Source organism: Balaenoptera physalus, assembly GCF_965194825.1.
Source record: "Balaenoptera physalus genome assembly, chromosome: 11".
NCBI classification, from domain to species: domain Eukaryota; kingdom Metazoa; phylum Chordata; class Mammalia; order Artiodactyla; family Balaenopteridae; genus Balaenoptera; species Balaenoptera physalus.
Genome location: NC_138896.1, coordinates 47,024,226 through 47,048,880, shown reverse-complemented (window position 1 = coordinate 47,048,880; position 24,655 = coordinate 47,024,226). Strand labels below are relative to the sequence as shown.

General features: G+C 35.3%; 1 protein-coding gene and 1 long non-coding RNA gene across 2 annotated transcripts in view; one reads left to right on the top strand and one right to left on the bottom strand.

The window, feature by feature from the left end:
- LOC309638422 overlaps positions 1-6,109 on the top strand; it is a 313,379-nt gene extending 307,270 nt beyond the window's left edge. Inside the window, exon 2 of the long non-coding RNA XR_014251112.1 lies at positions 4,682-6,109. This is a non-coding gene — a long non-coding RNA (uncharacterized lncRNA). The remainder of the gene's footprint in view (positions 1-4,681) is intronic.
- The window catches only part of KHDRBS2 (KH RNA binding domain containing, signal transduction associated 2), a 754,183-nt gene that overhangs the window by 153,114 nt on the left and 576,414 nt on the right, over positions 1-24,655 (bottom strand). The window lies entirely within an intron of this gene.

Sequence of the window (24,655 nt, the reverse complement as noted above, 5' to 3'; positions counted from 1 at the left end):
TGAAAGTGTGGGGATGGAAAGAGTTTTTTTTCATGCAAATGGAAATGAGAAGAAAACAGGGATAGCAACACACATATCAGACAAAATAGACTTTAAAACAATGACTGTAAAGAAAGACAAAGAAGGACATTTTATAATGATAAGGGGATCAATACAAGAAGAGGATATTACACTCCTTAGCATATATGCACACAATATAGGAGCACCTGAATATGTAAAACAAATACTAACATACACAAAGGGAGAAATGGACAAGAGTACAATAATAATAGGAGACTTTAACACCCCACTGACATCAATGGGCAGATCTTCCAGACAGAAAATAAATATGGCAACAAAGGTCCTAAATGACTCAATAGACCAGTTGGACTTAATTGACATCTATAGGATGCTATATCCAAAAAAAAACCCCATAGAATACACATTATTTTCAAGTGCACATGGAATATTTTCTAAGATAGACCACATACTATGTCACAAACCAAACCTCAACAAATTTAAGAGGATAGAAATTATTTCAAGCATCTTTTCTGACCACAATGTTATGAAACTGTAAAACAACCATAGAAAAAAAACAGGAAAAGAACAAACCCATGTAGACTAAACAATACGTTATTAAAACACCAAGGAGTCAATGATGAAATCAAAGAAGAAATCAGAAAATACCTCAAGACAAATGAAAATGAAAACACAACCTTACAAAATTTATGGGATACAGTGGGGGACTTTCAAGATGGCGGAGGAGTAAGACATAGAGATCAAAAATACATCTACATGTGGAACAACTCCTACAGAATACCTACTGAATGCTGGCAGAAGACCTCAGACTTCCCAAAAGGCAAAAAACTCCCCACCTACCTGGGTAGAGCAAAAGAAAAAAGAAAAAAACAGAGACAGAAGAGTATGGATGGGACCTGCACTTTGGGGAGGGAGCTGTGAAGGAGGAAAACTTTCCACACTAGGAAGCCCCTTCACTGGTGGAGATGGGGGTGGGTGGGGGGAAGCTTCAGAGCCATGGAGGAGAGTGCAGCAACAGGGTTGCAGAGGACAAAGTGGAGAGATTCCCACACAGAGGATCGGTGCTGACCAGCACTCACCAGCCTGACCTGAGAGGCTTGTCTACTCATCCACTGGGGAGAGTGGGGGTTGGGAACTGAGGCTCGGGCTTTGGAGGTCAGATCCCAGGGAGAGGACTGGGGTGGGCTGCATGAACAAGCCTGAAGGGGGCTAGTGTGCTACAGCTAGCCAGGAGGGAGTCCAGGAAAAAGTCTGGAACTGCCTAAGAGGCAAGAGAGCACTGTTTTGGGGTGCACGAGGAGAAGGGTATCAGAGAACTGCTTAAACAAGCAGAGATTTAAACATCCAGAGATGGGCGTGAGCCACAGCTATCAGCACGGGCACCAGAAATGTGCATAACATACTAAGGCTGTTGCTGCAGCCACCAAGAGGCCTGTGTGCAAGCACAGGTTACACCACATCTCCCCTTCCAAGAGCCTGTGCATCCCACCACTGCCAGGGTCCTGTGATCCAGGGACAACTTACCCAGGAGAACACAAGGTACACCTGAGGCTTTTGCAATGTCATGTCAGCCTCTGCTACCGCAGGCTCGTCCTGCATTAAGTAGCTCTCCCTCCCACTGGCCTAAGTGAGCCAGAGCCCCTTAATCAGTTTCTCCTTTAACCCCCTCCTGTCTGGGCGAAAAATATACACCAGAGGGTGACCTGCATGCAGAGGCAGGGCCCAATACAAAGCTGGACCCCAGGAGCTGTGCACACAAAGAAAAGAAAGGGAAATTTCTCCAAGCAGCCTCAGGAGCTGAGGATTAAATCTTCACAATAAATTTGATGTACCTGCATGTGTGGAATACCTGAATAGACAACGAATCATCCCAAAATTAAGGCGGTAGACTTTGAGAGCAACTGTAGACATGGGGTTTGCTTTCTGCATCTATTTGTTTCTGGTTTTATGTTTATCTTTGCTTAGTATTTAGAGCTTATTATAATTGGTAGAATTGTTTATTGATTTTGTTGCTCTATTATATATATATATATATATATATATATATATATATATATATAGTTTTTTCATGTATCTCTTTTTGTGAGTGTGTGTGTTCATGCGTCTTTGTATGATTTTGTCTGTATAGGTTTGCTTTTACCATTTGTCCTAGAGTTCTGTATGTTCTTTTACTGTCTTTTTTTAGTATAGCTTTATAGTGCTTGTTATAATTGGTGGATTTGTTTATTGGTTTGTTTCCTCCCTTCTTCCTTCCTTTTTTAAATTATTTTTTTATTTTTAATAATACTTTTTTATTTTAATAACTTTATTTTATTTTTCTTTCTTTCTCTCTTTTTATTTTCTCCCTTTTCTTCTGAGCTGTGTGGCTGACAGGGTCTTGGTGCTCTGGCTGGGTGTCAGGCCTGAGCCTCTGAAGAGCAAGAGCTGAGTTCTGACATTGGTCTATCAGAGACCTCCCAACCCCACATGATAACAATTGGTGAGTGCTCTCCCAGAGGAACTCCATCTCAGCACTAATACCCAGCTCCACTCAATGACCAGCAAGCTCCAGTGCTGGAAATGCCATGCCAAACAACCAGTAAGATGGGAACACAACCCCACCCATTAGCAGAGAGGCTGCCTAAAATCATAATAAGTTAACAGAAACCCCAAAACACAACACCAGACACAGTCTTGCCCACCATAAAGACAAGGTGGAGGCTCATCCACCAGAACACAAACACCAGTTCCCTCCACCAGGAAGCCTACACAAGTGATTGAACCAACCTTACCCACTGGGGGAAGACACCCAAAACAACGGGAACTATGAACCTGCAACCTGTGAAAAGGAGACCCAAAACACAGTAATTTAAGCAAAATGAAAAGACAGAGAAATACACAGCAGATGAAGGAGCAAGGAAAAACCCACCAGACCAAACAAATGGAGAGGAAATAGGCAGTCTACCTGAAAAAGAATTCAGAGTAATGATGGTAAAGATGATTTAAAATCTAGGAAATAGAATGGAGAAAATAAAAGAAATGTTTAACAAGGACCTAAAAGAACTAAAGAGAAAACAAACAATGATGAACAACATAATAAATGAAATTAAAAACTCTCTAGAAGGAATCAATAGCAGAATAAATGAGGCAGAACAAGGGATAAGTGACCTGGAAGATAAAATAGTGGAAATAACTACAGCAGAACAGAATAAATAAAAAAATTATGAAAAGAATTGAGGACAGTCTCAGAAAGCTCTGGGAAAACATTAAATGCACCAACATTTGAATTTTAAGGGTCCCAGAAGAAGAAAAAAAGAAAGGGACTGAGAAAATATTTGAAGAGATTATAGTTGAAAACTTCCCTAACTTGGGAAAGGAAATAATCATTCAATACCAGGAAGTGCAGAGAGTCCTATACAGGATAAACCAAAGGAGAAAACGCCATGACACATATTAATCAAACTATCAAATATTAAATACAAAGAAAAAACAGTAAAAGCAGCAAGGGAAAAGCAACAAATAACCTACAAGGGAGTCCCAATAAGGTTAAAAGCTAAACTTTCAGCAGAAACTCTACAACCCAGACGGGTGTGGCAGGACATATTTAATGTGATGAAAGTGCAAAATCTAAAACCAAGATTACACTACCCAGAAAGGATCTCATTCAGATTCGATGGAGAAATTAAAACTTTACATACAAGAAAAAGCTAAGAGAACTCAGCACCACCAAACCACATTTACAACAAATCTTAAGGAATTTCTCTAGGGAGGAAACACAAGAGAAGGAAAAGACCAACAATAACAAACCCAAAGCAATTAAGAAAATGGTAATATGAACATACATATTGATAACTATCTTAAATGTAAATGGATTAAATGCTCCAACCAAAAGGCATAGACTAGCTGGATGGATACAAAAACAAGACCGTATATATGCTGTATACAAGGGACCCACTTCAGACCTAGGGACATATACAGACTGAAAGTGAGGGGACGAAAAAAGATATTTTATGCAAATGGAAATCAAAAAAAGCTTGAGTAGTAGTTCTCATATCAGACAAAATAGACTTTAAAATAAAGACAAGAGGCAAAGAAAGACACTACATAATGATTAAAGGATCAATCCAAGAAGAAGATAGAACAATTGTAAATACTTATGCACCCAACAGAGGCGCACCTCAATACACAAGGCAAATGCTAACAGCCATAAAAGGGGAAATCAACAGTACGACAATATTAGTTGGGGACTTTAACTCCCTACTTTCACCAATGGACAGATCATCCAAAATAAAAATAAACAAGGAAACACAAGCTGTAAATGACACATTAAACAAGATGGACATAATTGATATTTATAGGACATTACACCCAAAATCAACAGAATATACTTTCTTCTCAAGTGCTTATGGAATATTTTCCAGGATAGATCATATCTAGGGTCACAAATCAAGCCTTGGTAAATTTAAGAAAATTGAAATTGTATCAAGTATATTTTCTGACCACAGCACTATGAGACTAGATATCAATTACAGGAAAAAGTCTCTAAAAAATACAAACGCATGGAGGCTAAACAAAACGCTATTAAATAACCAAGAGACCACTGAAGAAATCAAAGAGGAAATTAAAAAATACTTAGAAACAAATGACAATGAAAACACCATGACCTAAAACTTTTGTGATGCAGCAAAAGCATTTCTAAGAGGGAAGCTTATAGCAATACAATCCTACCTCAAGAAACAAGAAATATCTCAAATAAACAACCTAACCTTACACCCAAAGCAATTAGAGAAAGAAGAACAAAAAAAAAAAACACAACATTTAGCAGAAGGAAAGAAATCATAAAGATTAGGTCAGAAATAAATGAAAAAGAAATGAAGGAAACAATATATAAGATCAATAAAACTAAAAGCTGGTCCTTGGAGAAGATTAACAGAATTGATAAACCACTAACCAGACTCATCAAGAAAAAAAGGGAGAAGGCTCAAATCAATAGAATTAGAAATGAAAAAGTAGAAGTAACAACTGACACTGCAGAAATACAAAGGATCATGAGAGATTACTATAAGCAACTATATAAAACAAAATGGACAACTTGGAAGAAATGGACACTTTCTTAGAAAAACACAACCTTCCGAGACTGAACCAGGAAAAAATAGAAAATATAAATAGACCAATCACAAGCACTGAAATTGAAACTATGATTAAAAACCTTCCAACAAAAAAAGCCCAGGACCAGATGGCTTCACAGGCGAATTCTATCAAACATTTAGAGAGGGGTTAACACCTATCCTTATCGAACTCTTCCAAAATATAGCAGAGGGTGGAACACTCCCAAAAATATTCTACAAGGCCACCATCACCCTGATACTAAAACTAGACAAAGATGTCACAAAGAAAACTACAGACCAATATCAGTGTTGAACATAGATGCAAAAATCGTCAGCAAAATACTAGCAAAAAGATTTCAACAGCACATTAAAAGGATCATACACGATGATCAAGTGGGTTGTATCCCAGGAATGCAAGGAGTCTTCATTATACACAAATCAATCAATGTGATAAGCCATATTGACAAATTGAAGGATAAAAACCATATGATAATCTCAATAGATGCAGAAAAATCTTTGAACAAAATTCAACACACATTTATGATAAAACCCTCCAGAAAATTGGCGTATAGGGAACTTACCTCAATATAATAAAGGCCATATATGAGACACCCACAGCCAACATCGTTCTAAATGGTGAAAAACTGAAACCATTTCCACTGAGATGAGGAACAAGACAAGGTTGCCCACTCTCACCACTATTATTCAACGTAGTTTTGGAAGTTTTAGCCACAACCATCAGAGAAGGAAAAGAAATAAAAGGAATCTAAATCAGAAAAGAAGTAAGAAAACTGTCACTGTTTGCAGATGACATGATGCTATACATAAAGAATCCTAAAGACTCTACCAGAAAACAACTAGAGCTAATCAGTGAATTTGGTAAAGTAGCAGGACACAAAATACATGCACAGAAATATCTTGAATTCCTATACACTAATGATGAAATATCTGAAAGAGAAATTAAGGAAACACTCCCATTTACCATTGCAACAAAAAGAATAAAATACCTAGGAATAAACCTACCTAATTAGACAAAAGACCTGTATGCAGAAAACTACAAGACATTGATGAAAGAAGTTTAAAATGATACAAATAGTTGGAGAGATATACCATGTTCTTGGATTGGAAGAATCAACATTGTGAAAATGACTATACTACCCAAAGCAGTCTAGATACAATGCAATCCCTATCAAACTACCAATGACATTTTTCACAGAACTAGAACAAAAAATTTCACAATTTGTATGGTAACACAAAAGATCCTGAATAGTCAAAGCAATCTTGAGAAAGAAAAACGGAGCTGGAGCAATCAAGCTCCCTGTCTTTGGACTATGCTACAAAGCTACAGTAATTAAGACAGTATGGTACTTGCACAAAAACAGAAATATAGATCAATGGAACAGGATACAAAGCCCAGAGGTAAACCCACACACATATGGTCACCTTATCTTTGATAAAGGAGGAAAGAATATACAATGGTGAAAAGATAACCTCTTCAATGATTAGTGCTGGGAAAACTGGAGAGCTGCATGTAAAAGAATGAAGTTAGAACACTACCTGTCACCATACACAAAAATAAGCTCAAAATGGATTAAAGACCTAAATGTAAGACCAGACACTCTAAAACTCTTAGAGGAAAACATAGGCAGAACACTCTATGACATACATCACAGCAAGATCCTTTTTGACCTACCTCCTAGAGAAATGGAAATATAAACAAAAATAAACAAATGGGACCTAATGAAACTTAAAGGCTTTTGTATAGCAAAGGAAACCATAAACAAGACAAAAACACAACCCTGAGAATGGGAGAAAATATTTGCAAACAAAGCAACTGACAAAGGATTAACCTCCAAAATATACAAGCAGCTCATGCAGCTCAATATCAAAAAAACAAAGAACCCAATCAAAAAAATGGGCAAAGACCTAAATAGACATTTCTCCAAAGAAGATACCCAGATTGCCAACAAACACATGAAAGGATGCTCAGCATCACTAATCATTAGAGAAATGCAAATCAAAACTACAGTGAGGTGTCACCTCACACTGGTCAGAATGGCCATCATCAAAAAACCTACAAACAATAAGTGCTGGAGATGGTGCGGAGAAAAGGGAACCCTCTTGCACTGTTGGTGGGAATGTAAATTGATACAGCCACTGTGGAGAACAGTTTGGAGGTTCCTTAAAAAACTAAAAAAGAGCCACCATATGTCCCAGCAATCCCACTACTGGGCATATACGCTGAGAAAACCATAATTCAAAAAAAGTCATGTACCACAATGTTCAATGCAGCTCTATTTACAGTAGCCAGGATATGGAAGCAACCTAAGTGTCCATCAACAGATGAATGGATAAAGAAGATGTGGCACATATATACAATGGAATATTGCTCAGCCATAAAAAGAAATGAAATTGAGTTATTGGTAGTGAGGTGGATGGACCTAGAGACTTGACATACATAGTAAAGTAAGTCAGAAAAAGTAAAATATATACAATATGCTACTACATATATATGGAATCTAAAAAAAAAAAAAAGAGGTTCTGAACAAATCAGGGGCAGGACAGGAATAAAGACGCAGATATAGAGAATGGACTTAAGGACACAGGAGGCGGAAGTGTAAGCTGGGATGAAGTGAGAGAGTGTCATGGACATATATACACTACCAAATGTAAAATAGATAGATAGTGGGAAGCAGTCCCATAGCACTGCTATGAGATCAGCTCAGTGCTTTGTGTCCAACTAGAGGGGGGGATAGGGAGGGTGGGAGGGAGCTGTAAGAGAGAGGGAATATGAGGATATATGTATACATATATCTGCTTCACTTTGTTATACAGCAGAAACTAATACAACGTTATAAAGCAATTATACTCTAAAAAAGAAGTTAAAAAAAAATCTATGGGATACAGCAAATCCATTCTAAAAGGGAAGTTCATAGCAATACAGACCTTCCTCAAGAAACAAGAAGAATGTCAAATGAACAACCTAAACTACCACCTAAGAGAATAAGAAAGAGAGGAGTTAACACAGTGGAGGTGTAGGAGGATGTAGAATTCATCTCTCTCCACACATCCATCAAGAATACATCTACAGATGTAACAATTCTCACAGAACACTGGCTGAACACTAGCTGAAGACCTTGGACACCAGAAAGGACTATAAAGATCCCTGCATAACTGGGTTAGGATGAAAAAAAGAAGGTAGAAGGTGTAGGTGAGGAAGAGGGATGGGACCTACACCCCAGGGCAGGGAAGGTGAAGCAGAGGAGGGATTCGCCAATTTGTGGAAACCCCCTCTCTGTCAGGGAAATCGATTGGGACAGAAGGGAAGTATTTGAGGTAGTCAGAAGAGGGTGAAGCAGCCGATCTGTGGGAGATGGGGCAGAGTGAGAAATACACAGATGGTCTGTACTGTGGCCCTACATGCCCCAGACTGGGACGTGTGTTCACAGGTTTGCAAGGGAGCTGGGAGCTGGAGTGTGGGGATTTGAGAACAGGCCTGCAGTAAAAACTGCTTTTGGCTGTGGGGAAAGGAACCGAGGGGACAGGAGGGTGGAAATCTGTAGCAGGGAATGCCTATAGAGGAAGACCTGACTGCCATGGAAGCAGCCTCTATTGCTGAGTCACACACAGGGAGAGGAGCCACTATTGTAGCCTCTCTCTCCCCACACATCGGCACCTGCCGATTACAATAAAAGAAGCCCTCTCATGGCTGGCTTTCATGTGCCAGCTGCCAAGCAATAGAAAAAGCCCCCTCAGGGCTGGCTCTCACATGCAAGTCACCCAACAATAGAAAAAGCCCTCTCAGGGCTGGCGCTCACATGCCTGTTGCTGGGTGCTAGAAACAGCCCAGCCAGGGCTGGCCCTCATGCACCTTACACCAGGCACCAGAAAAGGACCTCACTAGGGCCATATCTCTTACATCCAAGGCTGCCGGTTTCCCTGTGCATTTGATGCCACCAGGGCTCCCACCATCCAAGCAGTCATGCCACCTCTGCGCCCTGTCCTCACTGGGGCAAACTCAAGAGCTCCAAGATAGCCTCAGGACTAGACTCCTGTGGGTGGACCACACGGAGACGTGGGGATAAAACCAAAGCTGAACCCCAGTAACAGGGAGACTAAGGAAGAAGATTGAAAATCTTTCCATCAGCTGCACAAGCTCCAGATTAAATCCCTGTGATCAGCTAGACCCTGAGTCTATGGAATATCTGAGTAGACAATGAGTGTTCCCACAAATGAATATGGTCTTGCTTTGGCAGCTGTGGGCTTTGGGGGCAAGCACACGCAGGAATTGGGCCACATCAGAGTCTGAGTGATGCCCCAGGGCCCACAGCAGGTCCAGAGACCAGCCCAGAAGCAGAGGAAGACCACTTGGGGAGGCAGAGGTGGGCTGTGGCTCAAGGCGTGTGCAAAGACACTTACAGCTGAGACCCCAGGGAAACATAATTATAACTATTAATTTTATTGTGTTTTGATTCATTTTGTTGTTGGTTCTGGCTTTTTGTTTGTTTTGTTTTTTGTTGTTTTAGTTTTTTTTTTTAATTTGGTCTTTTGAGATGTTCATGTTTTATCACATTTTTATTCTTTTTTTTAATATATTTCTCTTTTTACATTGTTTTTCTGTTGTTCTGTATTCTTTTCCCTTATTTTTTCTTGAACATATTTTAAAATTCTTTTATATTTCCATTTCTAATTTGCTTTTCTGTTGGTCTGTGTTATTTCGCTTTTTATTTTATTTTTTTAATCATTTATATCAGTTGTTCTGTTTCCCTGCTTTATTCTTCAGTTGCCACACTGCTTTGGTTTTGTTTTTAGGTGTTGTGTATCTGTTAGTTTTGATTCCAATTGTTTGATTTCATTTTTGCGTTCTTCTGTTTGTCTGGTTGTTCTCTTGCTTTTTGTTTTATTTGGTTCAGCTTTTTTTTTTCTTTTGCATGTGTGTGTGTTTCCTTGTTTCTGTTTTTGTTTGTCTGATTTTACTTTTTACCATTTTTCTGGGGTTTTGTTAGTCTTTTTTTTTTTTAATCCCCTTTATTGCTGGGACAAGTGACTTGTGGGGTCTTGGTTCCTCAACTGAAAGTTGGGCCTGAGGCTCCAGGGTGGGAGCACCAAGTCCAGGATGCTGGACCTCTAGAGAATTCCTGACGCCAGGGAAGATTAATTGCTGAGAGCTCTCATGGAGGCCTCTACCTGAATCCTAGACCTGGGTCCACACAAATGCCTGCAGCTCCCAGCACTGGACACCTCACACCAAACAACAAATAAGACAGGAACAAAACCCAACCATGAGCACACAGAATACCTAAAGTCATACTAAGCTCACAGACATCCCAAAACAAACCACCTGACACAGCCCTGATCATCATAGGGAAAAGACTCAGCTCAACCCACTAGAAAACAGGCACCAGTCCCTCCCATCAGGAAGCCTATGCAAGCCACTGGACTAACCTCACCACCAGGGGTGGAGAACAGATGCAAGAGGAACTACAACCCTGCAGCCTAGGGAAAGGAGACCTCAAATACTGTAAATTAAACAAAATGAGAAGACAGAGAAATATCTTGCAGGCAAAGAAGCAAGATAAAAACCCACAAGACCAAATAAATGAAGAGGAAATAGGCAAACTACCTTAAAAAGAATTCAGAGAAATGATAGTAAAGATGATCTAAAATCTCAGAAATAGAATAGAGAAAATACAAAAAATGTTTCACAACGACCTAAAGAAGTAAAGAGCAAACAAACAGTAATGAACAACACATAACTGAAATTAAAAATACTCTAGAAAGAATCAATGCAGAATAACTGAGGCAGATAAAAGAATAAGTGAGCTGGAAGATAGAATGGTCGAAGTTACTGCCACAAAGAAGAATAAAGAAAAAAGAATGAAAAGAATGGAGGAGAGTCTCAGAGACCTCCGGGACAACAATAAGTGCACCAGCATTCAAATTATAGGCGTCCCAGAAGAAGAAGAATAAAAGAAAGGGTCTGAGAAAATATGTCAAGAGATTCTAGTTGAAAAGTTCCCCATTATGGGAAAGGAACTAGTCAATCAAGTACAGGAAGTGAAGAGAGTTGCATACAGGATAAACCCTAGGAGAAACACACCGAGACACATATTAATCAAACTAACAAAAATTAAAAACAAAGAAAAATATTAAAAGCAGCAAGGGAAAAGCAACAAATAACATACAAGGAAATCACCATAAGGTTAACAGCTGATCTTTCAGCAGAAACTTTTCAGGCCAGAAGGGAGTGGCAGGATATATTTAAAGTGATGAAAGTGAAAAACTTACAACCACGATTACTCTAACCAGCAATGATCTCATTTAGATTCAATGTTGAAATAGAAATCAAAAGCTTTACAGACAAGGAAAAATTAAGAGAATTCAACAATACCAAACCAGCTTTACAACAAATGCTAAAGGAACCTTCTCTAGGCAGGAAACACAAGAGAAAGGAAAGACCTATAAAAACAACCACAAAACAATTAAGAAAATGCAAATAGGAACATACATATCAATAATTACCTGAAATGTAAATGGATTAAATGCTCCAACCAAAAGACACAGACTGGCTGAATGGTTACAAACACAAGACCCATATATATTCTGTCTACAAGAAACCCACTTCAGTCCTAGAGACACATACAGGCAGAAAGTGAAGGGATGGAAAAATATATACCATGCTAATGGAAATCAAAAGAAAGCTGGAGTAGCAATACTCATACCAGAAAAAATAGACTTTAAAATAAAGACTATAACAAGTGACAAGGAAGGATACTACATAATAATCAAGGGATCAATCCAAGAAGATATAACAATTGTAAATATCTATGCACCCAACATAAGAGCACCTCAGTACATGAGGCAATGCTAACAGTCATAAAAGGGAAAATAGACAGTAACACAATAATACTAGGGGAATTAAACATCCCATTTACACCAATGGACAGATCATCCAAACAGAAAAGAAGTAAGGAAACAAAAGCTTTAAAAGACACATTAGACCAGACAGAATTAATTGATATTTATAGGGTATTCCTTCCAATAACAACAGAACACAATTTATTCTCAAGTGCACATGGAATATTCTTCAAGATAGATTACATCTTTGGTCACAAATTAAGCCTCAGTAAGTTTAAGAAAATTGAAATTGTATCAAGTTTCTTTTCCAACCACAACACTATGAGACTAGATATCAATTACAGGAAAAAAAACTGTAAAAAATATAAACACATGGAGGCAAAACAATACACTACTAAATAACCAAGAGATCACTGAAGAAATCAAAGAGGAAATCAAAAAATACCTAGAAAAAAATGCCAATGAAAACACGATGACCCAAAACCTATGGGATACAGCAAAAGCAGTTCTAAGACGGAAGTTTATAGCAACACAATCCTACCTCAAGAAACAAGAAACATCTCAAATAAACAACCTAACCTTACACCTAAAGCAATTAGAGAAGAAGAACAAAAAACCCAAAGTTAGCAGAAGGAAAGAACTCATAAAGATCAGATGAGAAATAAATGAAAAAGAAATGAAGGAAGCAGTAGCAAAGATCAGTAAAACAAAAATCTGGTTATTTGAGAAGGTTAACAAAATTGATAAAACATTAGCCAAACTCATTAGGAAAAAAAAGGGAGAACACCCAATCCAACAGAATTAGAAATGAAAAAGTAGACGTAACAACTGGCACTGCAGAAATACAAAGGATCATGAGACTACTACAAGCAAGTATATGCCAAAAAAAGGACAACCTGAAAGAAATGGACAAATTCTTAGAAAAGTACAACCTTCCAAAAGTGAACCAGAAAGAAATATAAAGTTTGAACAGACCAATCATAAGCACTGAAATTGAAACTGTGATTACAAATCTTCCAACAAACAAAAGCCCACGGCCAGATGTCTTCACAGGCGAATTCTATCAAACAGTTAGGGAAGAGCTAATACCTATCCTTCTCAAACTCTTCCAAAATATAGCAGAGGGGGGAACACTCCTAAACTCATTCTATGAGGACACCATCACCCTGACACCAAAACCAGACAAAGATTTCCCAAAAAAGAAAATTACAGACCAATATCACTGATGAACATAGATGCAAAAATCCTCAACAAAATACTAGCAAACAAAATCCAACAGCACATTAAAAGGATCATGCACCATGATCAAGTGGGGTTAATCCCAGGAATGCAAGATTTCTTCAATATACACAAATCAATCAATGTGATACACCATATTAACACATTGAAGGATAAAAACCATATGATCATCTCAATAGATGCAGGAAAAGCTTCTGAGAAAATTCAACACCCATTTATTATATAGACTCTGCAGAAAGTGGGCATAGAGGGAACTTACCTCAACATAATAAAAGCCATACATGACAAAACCACAGACATCATTCTCAATGGTAAAAAACTGAAAGCATTTCCTCTAAGATCAGGAACAAGACAAGGGTGCCCACTCTCACCACTATTATTCAACCTAGTTTTGGAAGTTTTAGCCATGGCAATCATAGAAGAAAAAGAAATAAAAAGAATCCAAATTGGAAAAGAAGTAAAACTGTCACTGTTTACAGATGACATGATACTATACATGGAAAATCCTAAAGATACCACCAGAAAACTATGAAGGTTAATCAATGACTTTGGTAAAGTAACAGGATACAAAATTAATATACAGAAATCTCTTACATCTGTACACTTACAATGAACTATCAGAAAGAGAAATGAAGGAAACACTCCCATTTACCACTGCAACAAAAAGAATAAAATACTTAGGATTAAACCTACCTAAGGAAGCCACAGTCCTGTATGCAGAAAACTATAAGACACTGATGAAAGAAATCAAAGACAGTACAAACAGATGGAGAAATATACCATGTTCTTGGATAGGATGAATCAACACTGTGAAAATGGTTATACTACCCAAAGCAATCTACAGATTCAATGCAATCCCTATCAAACTACCAATGGCATTTTTCACAGAACTAGAACAAGAAATTTTACAATTTGTATGGAAACACAAAAGACCCCAAATAGCCAAAGCAATCTTGAGAAAGAAAAACGCAGCTGGAGGAATCAGGCTCCCTGACATCAGACTATACTATGAAGTTACAGTAGTTGGAAGAGTATCATACTCACACAAAAACAGAAATATAGATCAATGGAACAGAATACCAAGAGATAAACCCACACATATGTGGCCACCTTGTCTTTGACAAAGGAGGCAAGAATATACAATGAAGACAGTGTCTTCAATAAGTGGTCCTGGGAAAACTGGAGAGCTGCATGTAAAAGAATGAAATTAGAACACTCCCTACACACCATACACAAAAAGAAACTCAAAATGGATTAAAGACCTAAATGTAAGGTCAGACACTATCAAACTCTTAGAGGAAAACATAGCAGAACACTCTATGACATAAATCACAAGATCCTTTTTGACCTGCCTCCTAGAGTAATGGAAATAAAAGCAAAAGGAAACAAATGGGACCTAATGAAACTTAAAAGCTTTTGCACAGCAAAGGAAACCATACACAAGATGAAAAGACAACCCTCAGTATGGGAGAAAATTTTTGCAAACGAAGCAACTAACAAAGGATTAATTTCCAAAATATGCAAGCAGCTCATGCAGCTCAATATCAAAAAACAAACAACCTATTCCAAAATGGGCAGAAGACCTAAATAGACATTTCTCCAAAGAAGATACACAGATTGCCAAGAAACACATGAAAATATACTCAACATGACCAATCATTAGAGAAATGCAAATCAAAACTGCAATGAGGTATCACCTCATACCAGTCAGAATGGCCATCATCAAAAAATCTACAAGCAGTAAATGTTAGAGAGGGTGTAGAGAAAAGGGAACCCTTTTGCAGTGTTGGTGGGAATGTATATTGATACAGCCACTGTGAAGAACAGTATGGAGGTTTTTTAAAAAACTAAAATAGCACTACCATACGACCCAGCAATCCCACTACCGGACATACACCCTGAGAAAAACATAATTCTAAAAGATTCATGTACCACACTGTTCATTGCAGCTCTATTTACAATAGCCAGGATATGGAAGCAACCTAAATGTCCATTGACAGATGAATGGATAAAGAAGATGTGGCATATTCCATATACCATGGAATATTAGTCAGCCATAAAAAGATATATAATTGAGTTATTTGTAGTAAGGTGGATGTACCTAGAGTCTGTCATACAGAGTGAAGTAAGTCAAGTACCATATGCTAATGTATATGTATGGAATCAAAAAACGGTATTGATGAATGTAGTGGCAGGGCAGAAATAAAGACACAGACATAGAGAATGGACTTGAGGACACAGCAGGGAAGGGAAAGCTGGGATGGAGTGAGAGAGTAACATTGACATATATACACTACCAAATGTTAAATGGATAGCTAGTGGGAAGCTGTTGCATAGCACAAGGAGATCAGCTCCATACTTTGTGACAGCCTTTAGGGGTGGGATAGGGAGTGTGGGAGGGAGGTTCAAGGGGGAGGGGATATGTGGATATATGTAAACATATAGCTGATTCACTTTGTTGTACAGCAGAAACTAACACAACATTGTAAAGCAATTATACCCCAGTAAAGATGTAAAAAAAATAAAGAGGTATTTTATGAAGCTAAAAAAAAAGAAAAAAAAGAATTAGAAGAACAAACACACCCAAAGTCAGCAGAAGGAAGAAAATAATAAATATCAGAGAGGAAATATAAAAGAGATGAAAAATAACAAAATAAATAATCAAGAAATCCAAGATTTGGATAAATGAAGTTGACAAACCTTTGGCCAGGCTCACCAGGAAGAAAAGACAGAAGACCCAAGTAAACAAGATAAGAAATGAAAGAGGGGAAATAACAACTAATGCTGCAGAAATTTTTTTTAAAAAGCATTGGAGAATACTTTGAACTGTTATATGCCAAAAAAATTGGAGAACCTAGAAGAATGGAGAAGTTTCTAGAAACATACAGCCTGCTAAAACTGAGTCAAGGTGAAACAGATAATTTCAACAGACTTATCACTAGAAGTGAAATTAAATCTGTATTTTTTAAAAAGTTCCCTGCATACAAAAGTGTGGTACCAGATGGCTTCAGTGGGGAATTCTACCAAACTTTCAAAGAAGAACTAATACTGATCCTGCTCAAACTATTCCAAAGAATTGAAGAAGAGGGAACACTCCCAAATTCATTCTATAAAGCCATCATCACCATGATACAAAAGCCAGACAAGGACACTACCAATAAGAAAATTACAGACCAATATATTGATGAATAAAGATGCCAAAATTCTCAAAAAATATTAGCAAACAGAATCCAACAACACATAAAAACTATCATACACCATGATCATGTTGGATTCATTCCAGGGTCAGAAGGATGGTTCAACATATGCAAATCAATCACAGTGATCCACCACACTAAAAAAAGGAAAGGCAGAAACCATATGATGATCTCATTAGATGCAGAAAAAGCATTTGACAAAATTCAATACTTATTCATGATAAAAACTCTCACCAAAGTGGGTACAGAGGGAACATATCTTAACATAATAAAAGGCATTTACAACAAATCCACAAGTCAACATGATATGCAACAGTGAAAATCTGAAAGCCCTTCCACTAAATTCAGGAACAAGACAAGGATGCCCACTCTTACCACTTCTATTCAAATAGTAATGGAAATCCTAGCCACAGCAATCAGACAAGAAAATGAAATAAAAGTTATCCAAACTGGAAGGGAAGATATTAAAATGGTCACTATTTGCAGATGATATGATACTCTATATAGAGAGTCCCAAAGTCTCCAGGCAAAAATTATTAGAACTAATAAATAAATTCAGCAAGATAGTAGGATACAAGATTAATATGTAGAAATTTGTTTCATTTCTTTACACTAATAACAAAATATTGGAAAGAGAAAGTAAACAAACAAAAAAAAACATTTAAAACCACACACACAAAAGAAAATACCTAGGAGTAAACATAACTAAAGTGAAAGACCTGTACCCTGAAAACTTACAGAACTTAACATCGTATGGAAAAACCTGAACGAACTTTTTGGCCAGCCCAATATAAAACACAGATAAAGGAAATGGAAGATGATTCAAAGAAATTGAAATATATCCCATGCTCTTGTATTTGAAGAATTCATACTTTAAAATAACCATAATACCCAAAACAATCTACAGATTTAATGCAATCTCTATCAAAATACCCATGACAATTTTCACAGAAGTAGAACAAATAATCTTAACATTTATATGGAACTACAAAAAACAGAATTACCAAAGCAATCCTGAGGAAAAAGAACAAATCTGGAGGCATTAACCTTCCAGACTTCAGACTATACCACAAAGTTACAGTTATCAAAACTGCACAGAATTGGCATGAAAACAAGCATATAGATCTATGGAACAGAATAGAGAGCCCAGAAATAAACTCCCACTCCTACAGTCAATTAATCTACTACAAAGAAGGCAAGAATATTCAATGGAAAATGGTGTCATACCTTATATTTAGGTCTATAAAACATTTTGAGTTTACTTTTGTATATATGAGGCAGTGTTCTAATTTCATTGGTTTATATGTAGGTGTCCACCTTTCCCAACACACCTTGTTGAAGAGATTGTCATTATAACATTCTCTGACATAAATCATTTCAATATTTTCTTAGATCACTCTCCCAAGGCAAAAGGAAGAAAAGCAAAAATAAACAAATGGGAGCTAATCAACACAAAAGCTTGTGCACAGCAAAGGAAACCATAAACAAAATGAAAAGCCAATATACAGAAAGAGAGAAAATATATGCAAGTGATGCACCTGACTAGGAGTTAATATCCAAACTATACAAAGAGCTCATACATCTCGATATCAAAAAAAGAAAAAGAAAAAAAAAAGAACCCAATCAAAAAATGGGCAGAAGAACTAAATAGACATTTTTCCAAAGACATACAGATGGACAACAGGCACATGAAAGTATGGTCAACATCACTAATTATTAGAGACATGCAAATCAAAACCACAATGAGGTATCACCTCACACTGGTCAGAATGGCCATCATCAAAACAATCTACAAATAATAAATGCTGGAGAGGATGTGGAGAAAAGAGAACCCTCCAAGTGTTTCGGTGGGAATGTAAGTTGGTGCATCCACTATGGAAAACAGTATGGAGGTTCCTTAAAAAAACTTAAAATAAAGCTACCATAAGATTCAGCAATCCCACTCCTGTGTATGTATCCAGAAAAGATAAAAATCTAATTTGAAAAGATACATGCACCCCGATGTTCATAGCAGCACTCTTTACAATAGCCAAGACAAGGAAGTAACCGAGTGCCCGTCAAGAGATAATTGTTTTAAGAAAAAGTGGTATATGTATACTATAGAATATTACTCAGCCATAAAATAAGAATGAAATATTGCCTTTTGCAGCAACATTGATGGACCTAGAGAATATTATACTTACTGAAGTATGTCAGAGAAAGACAAATATTATATGATATCACTTATATATGGAATCTAAAAAATAATATAAATGAATCTATATACAAAACAGAAATGGACTCACAGACATAGAAAACAAACTTATGATTACCAAAGGGGAAAGTGGGGGAGGAATAAGTTAGGAGTATTGGATTAACAGGTACAAACTATTACAATTAGAATAACTACATTCAATATCTTATATTAACCTATAATGGAAAGTAATCTCTTTCTCCCTCTCTCTAAAACTTGATATAAAAAGTTTTATACATATATAAAACTTAATCACTTTGCTGTGCTCCTGAAACTTACTCAGTATTGTAAAACAATTATACATCAATTAAAAATAAAACAGTAAAATCCTACTACTTATAGCTGTTAGATGAGATTCAAGTATTATTTCTAGTCATTATCATTTGAAACAAATCTTTTGCCTAATACCTTTGTATTTTAACGAGAGTGGGAGAATAGTTTTTTTTTTCCTATGCTGGAGCTCAAATGTTGCTTTATTTTACTGTGAAAAATATCAGCATGAGAACAATTTTTTGGTATACATTTGACATCTGTGTGATATTTAAGTAGTATCTCAAACACATTTCTATTTTGCTTTTGTAAAAGAGTCTTGCATACTTTATACAAATACAATATTCCCTTGTTCTAAAAAATAGACAGTACATATCTAATTAAGTAAAACTCTATTATAGATTAATTTCAGATGGGATAATTTTATTTAAATTTAAATATCCCAATTTATTTTTTTTTTCATAACCTTGCATGCTGATTCTAGGAGAATAATTTTCAGTTAGAAGTTTTACTAAAATCAAATTGCCTGGAGTTTATACAAAATATCCCATTCCTAATAAGCAAAATGTTCATAGATTATATCTGTAGAAATCATATATCATGATGTTTGAAAAGATGCACGTGAAATTTTCCCTTAAATATATTTGTACATATTAAACACAATATACATGTAAAATTTGTGAAGATAAATTAGAGATGCAGCAAGTTGAATTTAAGAGTGGTGTTTCTAAACTCAGAATTCTTGGTTCAAGTCACAGATACCACTTAGTTACTCAGCAAGTTCTTAATCTCTCTATGCCTCAGTCTTCTTAGCTGCAAAGTGGTTAGGGAGTAGTTTTTTTTGTTTTTTTGTTTTTTGTAAGTTATATAAACAGAACAGTGCTGGGTGTCTAATAATCTTCAATAAATTATGTTACCATATTAGTAGTAACTTATTTTGAAAAGTTGCATATTCAGTTATTAGTTAATATTTGTTGAAAACCCAAAGTATAGAGTATTGTAGATATCAGCAATTTACAAAGATACACTGAAAAGGCAAATCTTGAGTATGTAAGATGGAAAAGGGTAGTAGGAGAAACGCATGGGCATAGTGAGAAAGTAGATAAAGTTATTAAAGCAACTGTCAGTGAAGGCAAAATTCAAAATTATATAACACAGGCATTTTATTAAATATGAAAGATTAAGGAAATGAATTTAAAAAGTGAAACTGCTAAGCACACAAACATGGAAAGAAGGAAAATACAGTGTCTTAGTATTTTGAAAGGAATTATCTGTATAGGCAGGTAACATATGTTTTGAAGACCTATGTATGATGATTAGACAAAAGAAAACTCAAAAGAATCAAATAAATTAGAGACCCTGGAAATTATGTTTCTAACATTTTATTTTGACACACAAAGGCAGGCTTTTGGACTGCTCTTATAGGAATGGTGCTGGTTTGCTATAATTTCTTTACTCTTAAATGTGATGAGGAGAATAATTTTCAAGATAGTTCTTTGGGGTTAGAGTTTCAGTTTACTTAGTTAATGGATGCATGATCACATCTACATCAGTAACCAGTGAAAATTTACTTAAACACATTTATCTCACATGTATCCGATAAAGGCACCATTATGCTTATTCTATTGTGGAGGAAACAAACTTATTTTCTTCATGTGCTCAAAGCCCCAAAGTGGCAAAAGAAATATTCTGAAATCCTGTCCAACTTCTAAGTTGATCCTTTTTCTCTGGAAATCACACTGTCTCTATAAAACTTGAGGGAAGACATTGGATAGCATAGATATCATAGGGAAGTAGAAAGGAAAGGGAAAAGGAAAACATTGACGATTTTGTAAACAGTGTTCATTTGAAACAAATGCATAGATAAAAAAGCAGGTGGTGGAGGCACCTTTTTTTTGAAACTCTGAAGAGAGAAGGAGAGTGTTAAAACAAATAAACAAAAAATGCAGCCAACAAAATATTTTAGTCATCATCCACTTCCATAAAACAAAAAGAGTAGGTCCCATTGTTAATTAGGAGTTGTAAACTTCCATGAGATTATTACAAAGTTAATTGAAATTCTTGAGAAATGATATTTTAGAAAGAGGGAATATGAATAATTATCTATTATTCATGTTGGTCTGGGTATTACTGAATTGATTCAGGCCTATATCAATACCTCTTGTAAAATCAATGGCATTTCATATTCAGAACAAGACTATAGATTTTACTGACCAAAGTGAGTAATGCACTTTCCATATTAAGGGTGCTTTCAAAAAATATCTTTATTAGAAACAAAATAGAAATACTTGTAAAAGTAAAATACTACCAGGATTTCCTCACTAGGTGCTTTTTATCTTTTCCTCTTATTATTTTGAAGTTTTTTGCCCTTTAGTTTCATCAAGATTTCTAATCCATTATATTTGAAAGATGCTTAGGTGAGTGAAATGTAAAGCAGCAATTGCTAAAGAAATTAATCAAAGCTCTCATAATACCCCTTACTTGTGCTAAGAAAAAAAAAAAAAAAAGGCAGAAACAGACAACAACACCCTGAACCAGCAAGAATATTTTTTTTAAGATTTTTTTGATGTTGACCATTTTTAAAGTCTTTATTGAATTTGTTACAATATTGCTTCTGTTTTATGTTTTGGTTTTTTGGACAGGAGGCATGTGGGATCTCAGCTTCCTGACCAGGGATCGAACCTGCACCCCCTGCATTGGAAGGCAAAGTCTTAACCACTGGACACCCAGCGAAGTCCCAAAATTAATTCTTCAACAGCAATTCAACTTAAAAAAAACTCTTCTTCTGCACTGTTCCACCTAGTCCTCAAAATAACTCCAAATTAATAATTTGAATTTTTTCCTTTAATCTCTTCTTCAGATGAGTTCATTCATTGATTTTTAAATTAAACTATTATGTGTTCTTGGGATAAACCTAATTTTTCCATGGTACATTTTATTTTAAGTTACTATTATCATTGCTACATAGTTTACTGATATTTTATTTAGGATTTTTTGCATCTGTGCTCCTCATGTCAACAGTCTTCAGTAATTTACCTTTCATGCATTGCCCTTTTCAGGTTTTGGTGTCCAAGTTATGCAGCTTCAAAAGATAAATTCTTGAATAGTTTCTGAATTTCTATATTCTGGAATACTTTGTGTAAACATTGACATTTGTTCTTTGAATGTTTCATATAAAACACCAGAGGAGGCATTATATTAGAGAATTTTCTCAGCAGTTTTCTACCAACTGGTGCTCTTGCAATGCTTTTTTTTTTTTTGGTCGCATGGCATGTGGGATCTTAGTTCCCCAGCCTGGACCAGGGATCAACACTGGACCACCAGGGAAGTCCCTATTTTTAGTTCTTGAGCCAATTTTGTCACATTATACTTTTCTGGGAACTTGTCATTAATGTAAAATTTGACATTTACTGACATGGAAGTTGTCAATAATATACTTTTTTATTGGCATATTTGTGAGTTTTGGTAATTTGTGAATTTTCTCTTTTTTTATTCATTATTTAAATCAGAGACTTGCCAAATTTATTACCACCCCTTTTCTTTTAAAAGGATTAATTTCTGGCTTTTTTGTTTTCTTTTGAGCCTCTCTCCCAAATGTTTCTACTTCATCAATCTGTTATTCTTCTACATTTTATCTTGGGAATATTTTTATTTCCTTTCTCTCTATCTTTTTTTTTTTTTTATGTTTGCTTGTTCCATTAAATTTTAGCCTATATTCTTTACTAATATGTTTTTAAGGTTCTACATTTCTTTCTAAATACTGCTTTAATTACATCCCCAAGTTTTAATTTGTAGCATTTTCATTATCACTGTCGATGAATTATATTTTTTAATTTTTATGATTTCTTCCTTAAAACATGGATCAATCAAACACGTTTCATATTGTTTTGTAGATTAAATATAGTGATTTCAGAGAAAATTCTCTGTAGGTTCAGAGTTCTTTGAAGTAGAATGGATTTGTTTTAGAATCTTTTTGCAATAAATTTTTGTATATAATCTCATGTGTCTAAAAATAATGTAATCCTGCAGTGGTTGAGTGTAATGCAAAAAATTTTAAATCATTACAACTTACAGGTGTATTGATGCTTTTATTAAGTTACCCTGTCTCTAGTAGTTTTTTTTTTAACCTGTCATTCTGCTCAGATGTTAACATAACTGTATTTTCCTTAATAAAAACAACTTATATATATTTCCATCCTTTCCCTTTATGATATTTGCCTTTTCATTTAGTCCACTTATAATTATTGTAATTATTAATATATTTGAATTTAATTTCTACCATCCTATATTGTTTCTTGATTTGTCCTTTGTGTTCTGTGTGTTCATTTTTCTTCTATGTTAAATCTGCAAAAACATTTTTTTCTCATTCCATGTTTTACTCTCTACTAGTTTGGAAATTAAATTGCCTGATTCTAGTTATAAAGTATTTAATTTTTCATAGTGTACTTAATTCATCAAAGTCTAAAGTTAATAACTGTATAAATTTCTTTAAAAATTGCACATAAAAAAATTTGTTTCTATCCACTGGTCCAATGTCCTGATGCATATGATACTCATTTAACTCATTTATATACAAATTTATATTTAAATTTAAACATTATACATTATTTTTATTCACATAAGATATTATCTTACATAGTAAAATTTATTTGCCCTCTTTTTAAAGCATATTTTAATATTTTAACCATTCTTGAAATTAATTTCCATCTGGAATCATTTTTTAATATTATTCCAAAATTTTCTTTAATGAGGATCTGCTAGTGGATAGATTGATTAGTTTTACTTTGTCTGATAATTTGGATCTCACATTTAAAAGATTAAATTTGAAATTTTATACAGTATATATAGGGCATATAGTTCTAGACTGACTGTTTTTTACTTTTGGCACTTTGAAAGTATCATTCCTGTCACCTCACTTGCATTGTTTCTGATGAAAAATCAGAATGAAAACAACTAATTAGAAAATGTAGTAAAAATTTAAAATACTCTTCCCATATCTATAAGCTATAATCTATAGCAAGGAGTAAGTATGAATGTAGTATAGAAAATTCTAAATGAAAAAATATATAATGTTCCTGAATATAAATATTCAATATCATAAAGATGTCTGTCCTCCTTAAATTAATCTGTAAATAAAATATGCTTTTAATCAAAATTCTAAAAGGTTTGCGTGTATCTGTAGGTAGATCCTGAAATTTGCATGGTGGTATAAACAGACAATAATAGCCAAGAAAATTTTGAAGAAGATTAAGAAGAGTAGTGTGGGGTTTTCTCTACTTATTTTTAATATTTATTACAAAATTTGGGTGATTGATATCTTTGAATTTTTATAGGGATAAAAAGACCTGAATCCATTTTTTCTGAAATAGTGAAGGCTATCATATTCTACTATCATAGAAGCCATGAATGCGAGATTGTTCTAAAGGAAGTGAAGGAAAAAGAACCAATGACATAGTCTAGTGGCTAAGAATATGGAATTTGGAATAAGTGAGAATCTCAATTTTTGCCACTTTTAACTGTGACCTCAATTTTGTTCCTCATTTGGAAAATGAAATTATTAATAAGGTTGGTCTAAGTTTAAATAATATTTAAAATCCCACTTTCTGGAACATAGAAAATACTAGTATTTCATAATTTCACTAATTTACTGGGATCCCCATAATTTGGCTTTTTATTATTTCAGAAGTGGTGTAAGACAAATAAGTAAGCTTGAAACATGTTATTCAACTCTTTTCCACTAGAATAAATAGAGA